The sequence below is a fragment of the Rattus norvegicus genome, chromosome 8 (assembly GCF_036323735.1).
Source record: "Rattus norvegicus strain BN/NHsdMcwi chromosome 8, GRCr8, whole genome shotgun sequence".
Taxonomy (NCBI): domain Eukaryota; kingdom Metazoa; phylum Chordata; class Mammalia; order Rodentia; family Muridae; genus Rattus; species Rattus norvegicus.
In genome coordinates this window covers 128885253-128897426 of record NC_086026.1, presented here as the reverse complement: position 1 = coordinate 128897426, position 12174 = coordinate 128885253, and the positions used below count along the sequence as shown (strand labels likewise).

General features: G+C 48.8%; 1 protein-coding gene and 1 long non-coding RNA gene across 12 annotated transcripts in view; both read right to left on the bottom strand.

Moving 5' to 3' along the window:
* The window catches only part of Myrip (myosin VIIA and Rab interacting protein), a 167050-nt gene extending 164994 nt beyond the window's left edge, over positions 1-2056 (bottom strand). For 3 of the 10 annotated variants that reach the window (XM_039081681.2, XM_039081687.2, XM_039081688.2), the window contains exon 1: positions 1829-1967. The gene's annotated coding sequence lies outside the window, so the exon portion shown is untranslated. 10 annotated transcript variants of the gene reach the window in all.
* Positions 2057-9647: 7591 nt separating this feature from the next.
* LOC102549350 (uncharacterized) lies at positions 9648-11960 on the bottom strand. 2 transcript variants are annotated; one of them, XR_001839580.3, is made up of 3 exons: positions 11849-11960; positions 11595-11712; positions 9648-9962 (listed from the first exon to the last, which is right to left on the bottom strand). It is a non-coding gene; the product is annotated as an uncharacterized LOC102549350 (long non-coding RNA). The 2 variants fall into 2 exon arrangements; XR_005488725.2 differs by having other exon boundaries at positions 11595-11941.
* Positions 11961-12174: the final 214 nt, after the last annotated feature.

Sequence of the window (12174 nt, the reverse complement as noted above, 5' to 3'; positions counted from 1 at the left end):
CTCCACCTCGCCCCGGACATGATCTATAAGAATGCTAGCTTAAATTACCAGATGTGGCTAGCAGTTCATTTTCCCAAACGTGAGTGAATTCCATCCTTCCCTCTCCCACACAGAGAGATAAAATCCAGATCTCAAAAAGCCTCCTGCCGCAGATAACGTCTCCACAGATACATGCTTGACTATATATACCCATGCCCAGACACAGCCATACACGACACGGGGGAGGGGGGAGGGGAGGGGGGAGGGGGAATGGCAAATTCCCCTTATACCTCCAGAGTCCCCAGCTAAAGACTTCTGGTGCAGAGGCACCCTCTCCATAGGCGGTGGAAAGACCAGGAAAACACAGCTACCCACATCCAGGCCACGGATGCCAACCTGAGGACGGAAAGCTGTCTCCAAAGCTTTAAAGGAACTAAGTATCTCTAGAAAAAAAGGTATTTAGATCTGCAAACAGGGTCCTGATGTTGTTGTCAAATCCTTGAAATCACCACATTTACATACCACTCCTCCCGCAAGATCTCTTGCAACATCTCCCCTCTACCTGGTACCACAACCCCAGTGCTTTTTCATATCGTACCCTGGGAGCCCCAAGAGCGCAAAAACAAAAAACAACAAACAAACAAACCCGCTTATCGATTATCCCAGGACTATGAGTAACTGTGCCACTGCTGAGTGTCAAAGCTGTGGCTGGAGGTCAGAGGGTGAGAAGGATGTGTGGGAACGGGGTAACAGCAAGACAGAGGGAACAACCCTCTCCCAGGCTCAAGCTCATGGACAACACCTGGTGCAGGCCTCCCTCTCTCCCTGGGGAAGTCTCAAGATAATAAACGAAACGTATATTCTAGGGTAGGGGGTGGGGCGGACAGAAATGTAGTCCATTTTCAAGGAATTTCTAGGAGCGGATGGTAAAGATCCTTAGAGAAAGCGTGCCAGCTCCCTTCCCAGACCTTCGCTGTGTCCTGGAAGAGCGGCTGGGACACACATCCTCAGGACAAGGTTTATTTGGGAGACCAGAAGCCAAACATAACCTATGTAAGCACTGGCGCTTAGCAGAGTCCTCGACTCCACACTCTGCAGAAACATCAATTAAGTGACTAGAAGAGGATGGAGCCTCTTATGCCGCAACAGTGAGGGTTCTCACCATACAAACGCCCCACAGCACGCTCACACGGAAGATAGCCAGACCTTACCCCCTAAAACCTCTATGGAGACCCTGTGGATGAGCTCGAGATCTCAACAAGTCTGGTGTCTTTGTAGATAGGAGGAAATGAGAAAGAGCCGGATGAAGCGACACCCCGCCCAGTGCCTCACCAGCTCACCTCTCCTCTTCTTGCAGCCCCGGGCTGTGCCCAGACGCAGTCTGCCTTGGGGGTTAACGCTGTGCCCCGGCCGTGACCTTCGGCGAGTCCCTAATTAGCCCCATTTTACAAACATTAAGAGTCTAAAAGAGTCATGTGGACCGTGCTGGCCGGCTGCCGGGTGCGCACCGGGTGGTTTGTGGCGCCCGGTGCGCGAATCCCTTAGCAAGGTGCGCGGCGCACCGCAGCCCGAGCGCTACGTGGCCATCGGGGAAACGCAGGGGTCAGCTCCCGCCCACGCAGCCACGGAAAGGGGCGGATCTGACTTTGTCGGGGCTAAGTCCAAGTCCCCACAGTCCCCTCCGCAGAGTCAGGCTGGCCATGTCCCGCAGCCCTGGCTCGGGACGCTCACCAGGTGCGGGGAACCGCGCGCACGACATCTTCAGACACCCACCCCAAAAGTTGCCGCAACGTGGCAGGGGAGCGTGGCATCGAGCTGCGGGTGCGGAGAAGAGGACTCGAGGACTCACCCGGGGTGGCCGGCCTGGAGTGGGTCCGCGGCGGGGCTCATGGATGGCGGCCAGGCTTAGAGTCACCGCGCCTCGGATGGCCCCGGGTCACCTGCCGCAGCCTGCGTCCAGCGCGCGATCCCGAGGCTGCGGATCGCCGGTGCGCCGGAGCTGGGGCCGCAGTCACAGCGGGAGCCGGGCAGCGCGGGCAGGACGAGGGCGCGCCGCGGCGAGGGAGGCGCCCGCTCCAGGCTGCCAGCCAGCGCAAGCCCCAGCCGCTGCGGCCGCCGCCACCTGCGGGCCCCGCTGACCGCCAATCACAGGCGCCCGGGGCGGCGGCGCGTGCGGAGGCGGGGCGGGGGCGCGTGCGGGGCGGCTGGCGGGAGCGGCGGCGACACCAGCGCGCCTGCGCCGGGACACCGGCCGCCTACCCCGCGGGTTCCTCGCGAGCTCCCCGGGTGCGCGGGTGGCACGCGCCGGGAGGGGCGGGGCGCATAGGGAAGAGGCGGGGCTGGGGCTGCGCGCACCCGGGGCGCTGCGGGCTGCGGCGCAGTGCGGTGCGGGGGTCGCGATCGTGAGCACCCCCAATCAACCAGACCTAACTTCGGGTCATCCCTAGTGCTGAAGTCTGGCTTTGCATCCTTGGAGACCTGCCTGCTTGAGGGATGGGTCACCGCAACCTGGGCCTTCCTAGTCCTAGGAACAGCGTGATCTGCTGGCTCCAGCCTCACCAAAGATGTTGGTGCGCCTGCATCTCCTTACACTTCGCTCCCCCACCCCCCCCCAAGGTATTTTTAAGACACTGTTGATTCGGGTCTGGACTCCGTTTTTCTCCAGGGAATTTAATGAGCTAGCTCGCTCATTCAACACATACTGACTACCTCGCGCTTGGCTCAGGGGCTTCTAATCCCGCCTGTGCACCCATAGCCGCTGCACTGCTCGGATAGTGAGCTCTCGACTGCTGCCAATGAAGAGTACACTGGAGCGCGTGCCTGCAGTCCATGGTCCTAGACGACTAGGAGTTGAGATTGTCCTGCAATCTCCAGCTGCACTGCCACAGCCAGCAAGCCTAGGGCCCTGATATTGAGAGATCAACTACTTCAGCCTCAGCAGTGTTGACTGGGGAAACACCTCGGTCAGTGTCAACTGCCTGGCCGCAGCGACTCCAGGAATAAAGCTTCTATAGCACTACAGCGGTGATTTAAAAATCCCAGGTCTGAATCTCAGTTCCAAATCTCATAGGTCAATGCGCTGAGGTCGTGCCCTATGTAAATGCATGCAGGGTAGATGGGAAGGGCGCCTTTGCGGAGCTGCGAGAGTGGAAAAATTGGTTTCTCTGAAGAACCAGTTTCCTCCCTCGAGGGATTTTTAAACTGCTAAAGTGAAAGAAAGCTTATTTTGTATGCGTTTTACTTATTTTCCGTTCTAAATCTATTTGTGTAAGCCCAGTTAGTGTCCACACAGTCCAACATTCAACGGTTCAAAAGACTCCCTCCTACCCTTGTCTCCCGGTGTCTCAGCTCCTGTCACTGAGCACTACCAAAATGTGCTCTCACTGGGGAAAATCTGCGTAATCACGATTGTGATGATTAATCTCAACTGTCAACTTGAGAAGATCTAGAATCACCTGTGAGGTAATCCTCTGGGCAGTCCACCCCAGGATTATCTTGATGATGTTAACTGAAATGGGAAGACCTGTCAGCTGTGGGCAGCACCATTCCCTAGGCTGGAATTACAAGATTCCAGGAATGAGATCAATCTTCTGTTTCCCAGAGTGGATGTTACATCACCCAGCAAAATCCTCCTGCCCTGGCCTGGAGAGATGGATCATGGGTTAAATAGCATGACCTGCTCTTTCAGAGGACCAGAGTTTGATTCCCAGCACCCACATGTCAGATCACAACCAACTGTAACTCCACCTCCAGGGAATCAGAAGCCCTCTTCCGACCACATGTAGGCATGCAAATAGCAGACAGATCTACATACAGGCAAAACACTCATAAAACAAAAATAAAACACCTACATCCTTCTTCAACAAATACAGTCTCTAAGCACTGTAAAGGCTGCAATGGTTATTAAATATTTATTGTATGTGTTCATGGGTATTCAGATGCCAAAGCATGCAGGTGGAGGTGTGGTTTTGAATGAAAGTGACCCCCATGGGCTCACAGGGAGTGGCACTATTAGGAGGTGTGACCATGAAGTAGGTGTGCCCTTGTAGGAGGAAGTGTCACTGGGAGTGAACGTTAAGGTTTCCAAAGCCCAAGCCAGGCCCAACGTCACTCTCTCTTCCTGCTGCCTTCAGATTCAGATGTGGAAGTCTCAACTACTTGTCCCACACCATGTCTGCCTGCTCACTGCCATGCTTGCTGTCACTGCAATAATGGACTAAACCCCTGATTAGACCTGTAAGCCACCCCTAGTTAAATGTTTTCCTTTATAAGAGTTCCCATGGGCATGGTGTCTCTTCCAGAAACCCTAACAAAGACAGGGAGTTCCTGGACAACGTTTGAGAGTTGGTTCTCTTCTTACAGCATGAGAGTCCCAGAGATTAAATGTTAGGTCATCAGGCACCCTTTACCACTCAAGGACCCAAGACTGGGGTATTCCGACAGTGAGTAAGCCAAGAAGATGAATGAACAGGGTGGTGAAAACAGCCAACGTTTACCTCTTGCACCTTGCTGGGAGCCACACCCCCTTACTGGCCAACAGGGAGCCACTTTACCTCTCAGGGGCCCTTTGCTAATTCTCTGACCTCTGGGAACACACACACACACATTCACACAGACTCACATATACACACATACAATTTACAGACATAAACACATATTCACACTCACACACATACATATTCATGAACCCACATACACACATACTCTCACTCGCATATTTACACACACTTCCACACATGCGCACATATTCACACACTCATACACACATTCACAGACTCACACACATATAAATTCACACACGTGCACATGCGCATGCTCTCTCTCTCTCTCATTCTAGAATCTAGGATTCGCATATGAGAGATAATATATGTCATTTCTCTTTCTCCGCCCTGGTTAATATCTCCGCCTCACATAATATTTTCCAGTGCCATCCATTTTCCCATGGTTTTCATAATTCCATTTTCTTTATTGATGAATAGAGGAACCCCTGGTGTTTTCACACCACATTTTTACTACCCATGCATCTGTTGATGGACAGGTAAGTCAGCTCCATCTCCTTGCTGTTGTGAACAGAGTGGCAAGGAGTGTGGGTGGATGGATGGTAGTTTCTGAGGTAGAATATAGACTCCTTTGGGTGCATGCCGAGAAGAGATAGAGAGATTCACCCAGACCCAGTGAAGATCTTGGCTTCCACAGCTGAATCCCAAACCCACAAGGTAGTTTTGTGAATGTAACTGTCACGGGGCTGCTTCCCAACAGTGGGGGCTGGACTCCAAGGTTGTTTGACATGGTGCCAGTCTTTGCAAAGCTGACTTGGCATGTAACTGCCCCACGTGACTCTCAGGATCTAAGTCTTATCCCCTACCTAAGGATTTTGAGAGACAGGCAGAATTGTTAAAGGATTTTAGCAAGATCCCAAGTAAAAAGTAAAGCACTCAAACCTCAGGTGTGTAAAGAGACCTGCTTTGCTTCCTCACCAGAGATAATACTGATTTTTTAAAATGTGTTGTCTGAAAGGTTCGGCATCTTGAAGATGACTTGGGTGTCCTGGAGCACGGGGAAGAAAATGTCCTAAACTGTGACTTCTGTGCTCCTTCCACCCAGAGCTGTCATTCAGCAACATTCTGCCAAACTCAAGTAAGATTCATTCCCTCCAGGGATGAGAGAGAGTTCAAAAGCACCCGCTGCTCTCACTGAGGACCTGAGTTTTGTCTCCAGCAATTCCACCAGGTGGCTCACAACCATTTGTAACTCCAGTTCTCAGGGATATAGCACCCTCTTCTGACTGTTGTGGGTATCTCTATACATGTGGCATGCATATATACAAACACACAAATAAGAAAAGTTCTAAGCCTTAATTAAAAAAAAAAAAAAACCTACCCCCTCTTTGCCTCTCATGACTCAAAGGAGATCAGAGAAGAATGGGCCCCCCGTTTTCTGCACCATCTTAAGGAATTCTTCCTCCGTGAAGAAGAGCTGTTTGGCATTTGTACCCCATCTTCCTTTAAAACGGAACTCAGACAATCCATTTTTTTTTTTGAAGATTGATGCATTTGTACTGGCTGGAGAAGGATGTGTCCCGGGAGGTTCTGGGTAGAATTAAAAGAGCATCAATCACGAGACTAGTGTGCTGGTCTGAGCTCATCCCCTCCTGGAGTGCGACCTGGGACATGTTCTTTAACCTAGCCAAATCCTAGGTTCTCCAAATATAGAACACTGTGTAATCTTCTCTGCTGCCCTGGAAATTTTTCAAGTAATTGATACAATGTCTATGACATTGTTTTGTGTGTAACAAGATTTAGCATATGTTAGTTATGGAAAATTATCATTTGTAACCCGGAGAAAGTAAATTTATAAATAATGTTACTATGCTACTTTTGGCATTTCCTAGCCAAATTAGAATGGCAAATTAGAGCCTTCATCTACTACCTCTTTATCAGCCAAGAGCATAATTCTGCCTCTTTTGTCCCATTTAGCACTCACACATGGCTTTTAACTAGTAAGTATTCTCTGGGACCCTCACTGACTGGCGTGGCACTGAAGTCAGAGCTATGGCAAATCTTTGACTACCACAGGGCATCTACAGCACTATCCTGTTAAGTTGCACATAGTCAGTCAGCATTTGTTGAGTGAACCTTGTGAGAATTTAAAAAAATAATAAATCTCATGGTACTTTAAAGGCCTGGTCTATGAATAATCCTACTAAGAGGACAATTGAAAATTAACACACACACACACACACACACACACACACACACACACACACACACAGAATATGAAGCAATAAATCGACAAGGAATATACCCAACTGACAAACAGGCACCGGGAGATGCTCAATATCTTTGGCCTCTAGAGAAATGCACAGTGGGACTACATTGAGACACTGAGACAGAACTATCAAAGTTGGGGTAGAAAACAGTGACAACAGCAAATGGTGACAAAAGGCAGAGAAACCACGTCACCTACACACTGGTAGGAGCCTAGATGACATAAATGATTTTGGACAGAGACGCCACAGTCTCTTTCAGAACACAAACCAGACTTAACTTACAATGCAGCCAGTGTCCCCTCTGGCTTATTCCAGCGACATGAAAATTCCTGTGGGCTAAGGAGATGGTTCAGTGAGTAAAGCGTTTGCCTTGCTTCTGTGTAATCCCAAAACCCATGTGAAAAAGCCAGGATCTTACAGCGATGATAAGGCAGAGCCAGGAGACTCCCTTGGGATCCCTGGTCATAGGCCTGGCCTACCTGGAAAAGTTCCAGGCCCATAAGAAACCCTGTCTCAGGAAGAAAGTAGAAGACACTCAAGGAACAACGCTCGAGATTGTCCTCTGACCTCCACATCAACCCACACATAGAATCTGGGTTGTGAACAAAAATACCCAGATGTGATATGGTGTTATACTATGTTACCGTAGCTATATTTGGCTGCTATAAATAGTACATTGGGGGCTGGAGAGATGGATCCACAGTTAAGAGAACTGACTGATCGTTCCTGGTACCTATATGGTGACTCACAACCAACTGTCATTCTAGTCCCATGGGAATGATGCCCTCTTCTGGTCTCCATGGGTACAAGGCACACATTTGGTGCACAGATATACAGGCAAAACACTCATACACATACATATATACATACATACATACATACATACATACATACATACATACAGATATATATACACACGTACATGCAGTCATTTTTAAATAGTAAATATCCTTTTTGTCCTTTAAACACAGGAAAACCTGAGAGTTCATTATGCCATCAGGCATGTGACTTGTTGTCCCCGGGCAGGCTGCCCGCCTGACTGCTGGAGAAGCCCTGCTGGAACCTCCTCTCTCCACTATCCTGCTGATCTCAGTGCAGAATTGGGCGTTATGTAACCTCGACATGACATCCCATTGTGGATTTTTTCCAGACATAAATCTACTTTTTAATGAGGCTAGATCATTAAGTCAGTTCTCACTGAAACATTATACGAGTATTATATTATCACTCTGAGAAAAAAATATGCATGAGTTTTAGGTTTACTTTTAGGCTTACTCCAAAAGGTAGCGTGCTCTGTTTTCTTTGCAGAAATGCAACCATGGAACCTCCCTCACGCAGACAAACACCTCCTTGAACTCCTATTCAGCCTCCATCCCAGTTCATTGCCTTTTCAAACATAGCCTGTTTTAGCCAGGGCTCCTCAGATACGGAGCCTAGGATAGGAATTCGGGGGTGTGTGACTTATTAATTGAGATACCCAAAGGAGAGATGGGAGGAGGAGGGGACTACAAAAAAGAAGCTGTCCAGGATTGAGTCCAATTCCTCTAAGCCCGTGGGGAGTTGTGAAGCTTGAATTGATTACACTTAAAGCTGCCCCACCTTGAGGCAATGGGCTACCCATTATAACCATCCATCAATGGTGGGCTGCCCTGAGCTCCGCTGCGGGCATATCCTCAACGTGTGTGGTGACTTACAGAGTAATTCTCTGTGAGAGGCAGTTGCGAGCCGGTAGGTATTCACCCTCACCAACAGGAGAGGAGGCGCAAGCTCAGAAAAGGAAGTGTGGGAGGGCTCTAGTGTCATCCCTCCTCCCCTCCTTTCCTCCTTCCCTCCTTCCCTCCCTAAGAGGGAACCTTGAGAACAAAACAGTACTTCAGAAGAGCAGTAAAGTTACATGTCCGTTGTTGATAAAATACTTTTACCAAAGCTGGGTTTAACACGAACACACATGCATCCACACAACTGAAAATTAAATAAACACCTAGATATTTGCAATTGGAACAGGAAGTTACCTAACGCCAGCAGTATGGGTGGAAGTTCTTAGACCCACACTTCTAAACCGAGATTCTCAGCTCCATGTCTGTGCACAGAAGCGCAAGCAGTTACAATTCTGCCTTCAGCACGGGGATCCCCCACGGTGTGCACTAACTTGGGCTTCCAGTTAGCAAGAAACACCCCTTCACTCAAACCACGCCGGGCTCTCTGTCAATAGCCCCACCTAGAGGCAGCAAACGGAAGTGTACAGTCCAAGTTGGGCTGCAGTAGGAAAGACTAGGAGCTTCCTATGCTTTGATGTAAACCGCCCCCCACCCCCGCTCCCCGAAAAGGTTCATATGAGGAAGGCTTGGACCCAGGACAGTTATGTTAGAGAGTGATCAACTGAATCATGATGGCTCCGACGTCATCCATGAGCTACCCATTGGTGGGAGTCCATCTTCGGTGACGCGTTCTGGAGCACCATCTTGTCTTATCCGTACCCCTCACCAGTCACTTCCACCGAACAGCTCTGCAGCAGCCATCTTACTTCCTACCTTGCGTCAGAGCCAGCCAACAGAGCCAGCCAAGCACAGGCTTGTAAGTGTTCGTATCAAGTATTTTGTCACAGCAGTGAAAAACTCCTTCAGAATTTCTGGTCTTTAATAGCAACTAAGTAGAAGATGTAGCCAGGCGTGGTGCACACGCCTACAATTACTGTCCTAGGCAGATATAGACAGGAGGACCATCAGGAGTTCAAGGCCAGGCTCGACTACACAGGAAATTTGAGGTCGTATGAAACGCTGACTCAAACGACAAACAAGTGAGCAACTTGTGTATCCTGAGGTGATGGAGCAAACAGAAATAGAAACGTGGAGAAAATAATGACCGTTTCTGGTAAGTATAGTACTTTTCTGCACGGTGGTTTTCAGAACATTGACTATTTTATTATGTAGCTATTGTTTCCTACGACATAACGGCTTTTAAAGGCATTGCTGCTTCTCTAAGCAGCATCGATTCCGCAACAGTCAAGCAGAAATAATCACAGAAGCTTGTCAATCACTGAGGCGGGCAGTGTCCAGTCCTGGGTGCTGCTGCTGCTGCTGCTGCTGCTGCTGCTGCTGCTGCTGCTGCTGCTGCTGCGAGATGCTGCTGAGAACAGGGCGATCTCATCAATGATCCTTTACAGGATGCTGATTTATGACTCTTAGAATCTTTCTTGCTGTAAGGAAGTGGCTGCCTGTAATAAAAGCCCAGACTCGGTTCATAACCTCCACAAGTTAATCATATTACAATGCTTCTCTGAGTCCAGAGCTGGTGAAAGCCATAGAGCTGAGTCAGCCACATCTGTGCTCAGGGTTAAAAGTTAATTTAACAATGTTCCCAGAAATTTAGTCAGGAGTCTTGCATATGTGTGTGTGTATGTGTATGCGTGTATGTGTGCACGTGTGTGGATATGTATACATGTGTATATGTGATCGTGTGTAAGCATGTGTGAGTGTGTTTATGCATGTGTGTGCATGTGTGCATATGTGAGTATGCGTGTGTTTACATATGTGAGTATGCATGTGTGAGTATGTATGTGTTTACATATGTGTGTATATGTGTGTGAGTATGTATGTGTGTACATGTGTATGTGTGTATGAATGCACATGTGTGGATATGTATACATGTGTATATGTGATTGCGTGTAAGCATGTGTTTATGCATGTGTGTGCATATGAGTATGCATGTGTGTATGTACATGTGTGAATATGTGTGGAAATGTGTGTGAGTATGCATATGTATGTGAACATGTGTATATATATATATATATATATATATATATATATGTGTGGAAATAGGTGAGTATACACACACATGTGTGGTGTCTCCTTCCTGGCCACCCTCCAACCCTGTGCTATAATTTATTTGTGATCTTATTCACTGAGGTTCAGCAACAAGCAGGCAGTTGAATGGCAGAATGTGGCATCACAGATGGCAGAGAGGCAGACAGACAGACCTACTGTCCCTTGGTTCTAACAACCTCTAGGTTGCTTTGTGTTCTTATTCCGTGCCACCTGTCATTTTGTAAGACACTGTCATTTTTCTTACTCTGGGATGCTCAAGGTTGTGACAAGGTTTTGTGTAGCCCAGGCTATCCCCAGCACTATGACGCCAAAGCTGGTCTTGAATTCCCGATCCTCCAAGGACTGGGGCCACAGGGATGGCTTGAGTGGCTGTGTCTCCTAATTCACCACCACTAGAAGGTAAGCCATAGCTTTGCCTTGCTCATTGATGTTTCCGAGCACTCTGGACAGAGCCTGGGCATACAGGAAATGCTCGGTGGATAGCTAGAAATGCACAGAAACGCCGGAGGAAAACGCTCTCCTGCCAATGTTACAACTCAGTGTGCACACCGAATGTTCACACTGAGTTCTTAAACATCAGATGGCCTGAATTCTCATGTATTTTGAAGTTCCCATGGGAAATAAAATGTCTCTTTTCAGAGTGAGAGGACAGTACCAGTAGGGTTAAGGCTGAGTGAGCTTGAGGATAGGGGCTTGGGTCCCTTGGACCCTTGTAAAAGACGGGGTGGCTGGGGTGTCCAGGCTGAAATTCAAGTCTCGGGAGGTGGAGATAGGGGATCCCCCAGAGCAAGATGGCTACTGGAGTATCCACATCAGAGGGCTCTTGGTTTACCGAGAGACCCCTCCTCAAAGAACAAAGCAGGGGAAAGCTGGGAGATGCTGCTTACATCCACGTTGGGCCTCCACGTGTGCATGCACACGGGTATACACGCATACCTGCACACATGCAAAAGCACGTACTTCTTACATACCATGTGCATACACCGGAAAGATGGAGAAAGAAATATTAAATAAAATATCACCTGCTCATGGACAGTGATTCTCAAAGCTCTTCAGAACCCGAGGTTACCTCCAAGTGAGGACCAGCAAGATCTGGTTTCTATGAAGAGGAGGTAAACAAGAAGCAAAAGCATTTTCCACCTGGAACACAGATGTAGAGAGAGGGGTAGGAGACAAATGGAGGCTCCCTCCACCATGGAGAGAGGTCCCTGCTCCCCCAGGAAACTAAGACTAATTTGGATAGTAGATAAAGAGAAAAGAAGACATGTTTTAGTACTTCCAAAATCCAGAAGTGAGTGTCTGGGGTACTCAGAGGAGGAAAACAAGGGGAGTGTGGGAAGGTGGAATCGGAGGCCCTGGAGGCAGATGCAGGAGGCAGAGGGGCCAGCAGGGTTACATCCCTGAGAGTGAATTATGACTACACAATGGGCAGACCACAGCACACCCTAAGCTCTCTCGGCCTCTGTAACAATTATCCTAGAATGTCAGAATCTGGTTAGCAATTGGAGTTGTCTTCTAACCTCCACACATGCAACATGGTGCACACACACACACACACACACACACACACACACACACACGCACTGGCATGCACACACACGC